The 6,013-nt window shown below is 47.4% G+C and overlaps 1 protein-coding gene across 1 annotated transcript in view; it reads right to left on the minus strand.

Moving 5' to 3' along the window:
* LOC137434906 (uncharacterized) overlaps positions 1 to 5,499 on the minus strand; it is a 137,943-nt gene extending 132,444 nt beyond the window's left edge. The window contains exon 1 of the mRNA XM_068128162.2: positions 5,204 to 5,499. The gene's annotated coding sequence lies outside the window, so the exon portion shown is untranslated. The remainder of the gene's footprint in view (positions 1 to 5,203) is intronic.
* Between the last annotated feature and the right edge of the window lie 514 nt (positions 5,500 to 6,013).

The raw sequence follows: 6,013 nt of genomic DNA on the forward strand, positions 1-6,013 counted from the left end.
GGCTGCTTGAAGACCGTGCCAGTTGGCCTGAGTGAAATGCCAGACTCGTCGACGCTGAGGAGGCTCTCTGAGAATGGTCAGAGAGATGTCCACTTTGACAAGCACATGATCAGATGAGCCGATTGGAGCAGAAGAAGAGCAGCAGACATTTTCAGGGAAGTTAGTCATAACCAAGTCCAGAAGAGAAGATGCTCCGTTGACTGAGATCCGGGTCGGGAAATTGACAGATTGTGTCAGTCCCAGTGAGTCGCAGAAGTCCTTTGCTGAAGAGCCATGGCTGGTGAGAGAGGTACCCACACCCAGCCAACTGGCATGGTGACAATTGAAATCACCACATATGAGGAAGAGAGAGTTGGGATGGGTAGATAGAAGTTGATCCATATTATCAGACAGCGAGATGTCAAAATCAAATCGATTTGACCTTGCTCTCCCCTCTGGGCTGGCTCCCCTGCCTTGCATCTACCTTAGCAAGATGCCATGGAAACCAAGGCCCTCAAGATTATTAGAATCTCCCATGATTAAGGTGAGTCTATGGGTTTATCACTTCGCCATCAGAAACACTTCACAGTTTATCACTTCGCTTCCACCACCTCCTTCCTGGTTTTGCACCCTCCATCGCAGACAGGTCTGTGGTCTCTCTGTCTTCCGCCACCTCCTTCCTGGTTTTGCACCCTCCATCGCAGACAGGTCTGTGGTCTCTCTGTCTTCCGCCACCTCCTTCCTGGTTTTGCATCTTCTGCTCTTTCCAAGAAACAAAGTTATGGTATTGTTGATAAATGCAAATATTTTTCTGTTGTACTTGTGTGTAAATGTTGCAGATAACTTGTTATACCCTGGGGAAATGTATGGTAATAAATTGTATTGCCTCAATTTAGCTAACGGTTAAGGGTAGCTCATGTAACTCAGCATTCTGCTGCAGATGTAACTCATGTAACTCATGTAACTCAGCATTCTGCTGCAGATGTAACTCATGTAACTCAACATTCTGCTGCAGTCACAATTTTGTTACCAAACAGTTGTACAGAGACTCCCAAGATTTTTTTTGTCTTTTCACTCCAACAGATTGGGAACCCAGGGCTACATAACATACAAAACTAGAATGGCACTCGGTAGAGCGCACACCTCCACCAGGATGAACAGTTTACGTTTTGTATCCCACCGATAGGCCGGATCTGGATTCGGACCTTAACCAAAATCTCATTGGCTTGTTCCCTACCAAACTCATCCAGCAAGTTTTGTCATAATCGGTACACAAAGTATTGAAATATCGTGTTGTATACCGCTTTTGGTCCTATCTCTCAATGGTAAAGAATAACTTTTAAAATCCTAGTATACGGATCCGGATCCGGATCTTCACCAAAATCAAATCGATTCATCCTCGTCACACACCCAACCTGTCCACAAAATTTCGTCTGGATCCACGCACAACTTTTTGAGATATCCTGATCACAGACAAATAAACAGACAGGGGTTAAAACGTACCCTACATACACCTTCGGTGGCAGATGTAATTAAGAAGCTATAAACAAGCAGATAAATACAAATGTGACAACAGCAATCAAATGGCATGCAGAACTGCTTTTGTAACTGTTTTTACTATGACGTTTTTGCAACTATGACAACGTTTTTGTCACCCAAAACAAGAAAAACCGTGGAGGCAGTTGGAGAGTTTCATGCATGGCGCCTGTCAATAAAAGATACGTTAAACAATAGCCTATGGGACTAAAAAATCCCTTTTGGGATGCTCACATTTCAAAAACTGTGATTTTGATGGAGTGCTGCTCTCCCATCTGGGCTGGCTGCTCTGCCTCACATCTTGCCCAGCTTGACGCCGTGGAAACCAAGGCTTTCAAGATCACTGGAATCTTTCGTGATGAAGCAGAGTCGATGGGCCTTCCACTTCACCATCTCCAACAGTACGGTGGTCTTCCTGTCTTCTTCCACCGAATTTCTGGTCTTGCACCCTCTGCACTCTCTGTGCTTTGTCCCTTCCTAGGTATCTGCAGGATGTGCACGGTCCACCAGGAACCCCCTCCTTGTAAAATTGCCTAAATCCATAACTTCTCACCTCCACTCATTTATTCTTCTTTTTCTTCCACACTCTCTTAAATCTCATTTTTCCTCCAGGTCTTCAAGACAGCTGTTCACCACCATCCCCATCCAAAACCATGGTCTTTTCTACACCCGTTAAACCAACCCTGCCCCACTCCTCACAAAATTTGCTTAAGTATCCATCTTGTCCACCCCCTTGCATTCTCCCCTACCCCTCATCACCCTCATCGTTACCTGCATCCCTTGTTTATCTGTCTCAGTCTACTTTCTCCCTCTGCCCTTCTGTTGGTGTTTCCCCCTTTCTCCTGCTATTCCATTTGTTATGTTGTGTCCTGATCTGTTCTGTGTCCTAGCTCTTCCGCGAGCCGAGACCACAACACACACACAACAACATGCATTTTAAGGCCATTTTCCCTGCAAGAGCGGGGGTTAGCCTTGCGGTCCCCATGACAATCTTCTCCATTTTGCCCTATTTTCTGCATCTCTCCTTGTTAACCCCCTTGCCCGCATTTCTTCTTCCACCGTCTTTAGCCAAGTCTTTCTCGGTCTTCCCCTTCCTCTACTTCCTTCTACATTCATTTCCATCACTCTTCTCAACCAGTCACTTTCATCCTTCCTCAACACATGACCAAACCATCTCAACCTGTTCCTCTTCACAGCATCAATCACGGGCTCCATTCCCATCATCTTTCGCAATTCATCATTTGTCTTCCTCTCTCTCTCAGCGACACTCCGCACATCCACCGAACCATTCGCATTTCCACCCTTTCCAGCCTTCGTTGCTGCTCTCCATTCATGACCCATATCTTGCTCCCATAAATCATAACACTTCTCACACATGCAGCATACACCTTTCCCTTCAGCTTCAATAACACTCCCCTCCTCATCAGCACGCCACTCAGTTCCCAAAACTTCTTCCATGCACATCTCACTCCAGCAACCGTTGCCGAGTCTGATCCACCTTCTCCATTCAGCATGTCTCCGAGATAGCAAAATGTTTTCACACCTTCCAGCTTCACGCCATCTCCAAGATCCAACTCAACATTTCCTCCATCTGCAGCTCCCTCTGTGCACACCTTACATTTTAATGCAGCTGCCACACTGGTTAATGACCCTCTCAGACCACTACATTTTTGATGAACCCACTCAGCGCACATTGAACATTGAATGGAGTTCACTCCGACACCCTTCCTGCACACAGCACATGGCCACTTCCCAGTTCTTTCCACCTCACCACATGCTTTACCACTTGCCATCACCTTCGTCTTTCCTATATTCACCTTCAGACCTTTTGTCTCCATACATTCCTTCCACTTGTTCATCTTTTCCTTCAGTCCATCCATACTTTCCGCAATCAACACCAGATCATCTGCATACAACAACTCCCACGGTAAACCCTCCTTTACGGTCTGAGCCAGCACCTCCATCACAGCTACAAATAGTAGTGGACTTAGTACCGACCCCGATAGTACCGACCGACCCCGATTATACACATGCGAGCCGAGACCATGTGTATAAAATATAAAAAGTCAATTTGGAATTGCATATGGTGCCGGAAATAAATCATTTCCTCTTCTTTATTGTCCACCAACGCCACCAGTTGTGGAATATGGATCTTATGGCTTCACGTCCATCCAAGGGACAATACACACATCGACGCCTCGCCCAGCCTGCAAAACACCTGGATGACAGTTTATAGCTGTGAAGAGATTGTAATCCAGGTTAGGCAGCTCGTGAGTACATATACCTGTAAGCTATCCTTCCAGGCCCATAGCAAGAGAGATTACAACAACAAAATAATCTGACTAGTACCAGCATGTTCATTGCTACTCTCGGGGTGCTGACCATGCCAGAGGAGAGTAACACTCTTACAGATTCCTTCACCCACTCATCACCTAGTCTGGTGTTGGCTTAAGATCCTAGGTTCTTGAGTTCAAGCTCCTGCCATGCCAATGAATTAACACCAGGCGGTTCGACTCGGCCTGTCATCCTTCCGAGGTCGATCTTCTCAGTTCACAAGATTTTAGGGTTTTTTTTAGGTTTAAATAAAGACCAGCAGGTGAAGGCATCAGACCTACTAACTCAACCCTACTCCCTTCGAGAGAGGGTGTTTCTTAGAGAGGATGGAGAGGGTGTTTCTTGGAGAGGGTGGAGAGGGTGTTTCTAGTGCAACAAAGATTTATAAATGTGTGGACGCTATCATTCGCTCCATGAGAACATCTGTTAGTGGGGTACGCCCATCACACCCATGACATCACCAGCGAGTTCGAATTGTCCAACAAAAACAACACCATGATGACGTCATCGACACGCCCAGCCTCATTGGGTTATCGGTCAGCACCGTCATGGGTCTTCATGTCAGGACCAAGGGGCCCGCTACCGATCCTGGGATTGATGTGAAGACTTCTCCATGCACGTCAAGGTCTTCGTACCCCTGGCACCCCCGAGAAAGATCAACTCCTAGAGATGGTGTATCTTCAGGCACAAACAGAATGGATCGAGTAAACGAAAGAAAAAAACAGGAAAGGGGCTTTAATATAATAAATAATCCAGGTTTTCTGTGCCATTATACATGGTTTCGTTGTTCGGAGCGATAAATAAACACCCCGAGCAGGTTTGCGTGACGTCAGAGTTGGGAAACAAACGGCGATGGTTTCAAAAGGTCATCATCGTCTCTCGGGCAGCCATTCGTCAAGTTCCAGCTTTGTTTAAACGCTCCCAAGGGGTGCCATGTTAAAGGTCTTCCACGTACTCCGAACACCCGTCGTCCATCACGTGTGCGTTCTCTATTAAATAACTTTATTTAACCCAACGCCAGATTTGGCGCGAAGTCAAAAGGTAACAGGACGCCGTTGCCATGGGAATGGGTTAACGGCAGTAGCGCTTCACCTTGCAGTAGCAAAGCCATCCGGTCATCACGTCAAGACAATGTGGGACACAGGCCGGACTCGGCTAGCGCGGCTGACGGGTCGTCCGTGCGAGGAGACCGAGGGTAAGGCTAGCCGGGGCCGAGGCTCGGCGCAAGGCCCGGAGCGGGGCGGGCCGGGCCTATCTGGTGCGGATAAATTATGTTAATATATTTCGGGCGGCAGGGGAAACCCCCCGACGCGCGGACACGCCGGGAAAAGAGAGAGCACGAGTCGGAACAAACCTGCGAGCGCCGGGTGGCGAACTCGAGGCTTCACGGGAGCGGAACTCGCCGTCAAGTTTGCGGTGAAGCGGCGCGACGCGTTACATGGCGGTCGGACTGGATGCTGGCCGGACCGAATCCGAGGCGTCCGCGTCCGTCCCGACCTCGGGGCAAGGCCCAAGACCTTGCTCCTGTCACTATGGTCTATTGCGCCATGGCAAACCCCCTACTTTCACTGCTGTTTCTTTCTGAGCAAGAGGCACTGTAGGGTACTCGAATGAACATAAATTATGCAGCACTGCGCTCCGCTCATTAGCATGATGCGGAATGACGTCATTTTTGTGCAAAGGACCCACGGCGCGCGTGCTCGCCATGTTTCATTCTCAACAGCTCGACTTCCTCCATCGCTTCAATCACTCTATCATCAACAATTATATTCTTATTTTTACTTTTACAGTTGCTCTCCTTCTTGTGCCTATCTTGTGATATCGGTATCCAAGACGAAGAGGGGGTTAATCAGGCCACGGACTTGTTGATCACAGCTCGCCGTTCAATGCCTTCACTCACCCAAATTCTTTCACTCACTCATCCAAATTCCTTCACTCATCCAAAATGCCTTCATTCACTCATCCACAATTCATTCTCTCACTCATCCTTAATTCCTTCACTCAACCAAATTGCCTACATTCACTCATCAAAATTCATTCTCTCACTCATCCTTAATTCCTTCACTCATCCAAACTGCCTTCATTCACTCATCCACAATTCATTCTCTCACTCATCCTTAATTCCTTCACTCATCCAAATTGCCTACATTCACTCATCAAAATT

This window comes from Myxine glutinosa, chromosome 1 (assembly GCF_964187855.1).
Source record: "Myxine glutinosa chromosome 1, kmMyxGlut1.1, whole genome shotgun sequence".
Classification (NCBI taxonomy): domain Eukaryota; kingdom Metazoa; phylum Chordata; class Myxini; order Myxiniformes; family Myxinidae; genus Myxine; species Myxine glutinosa.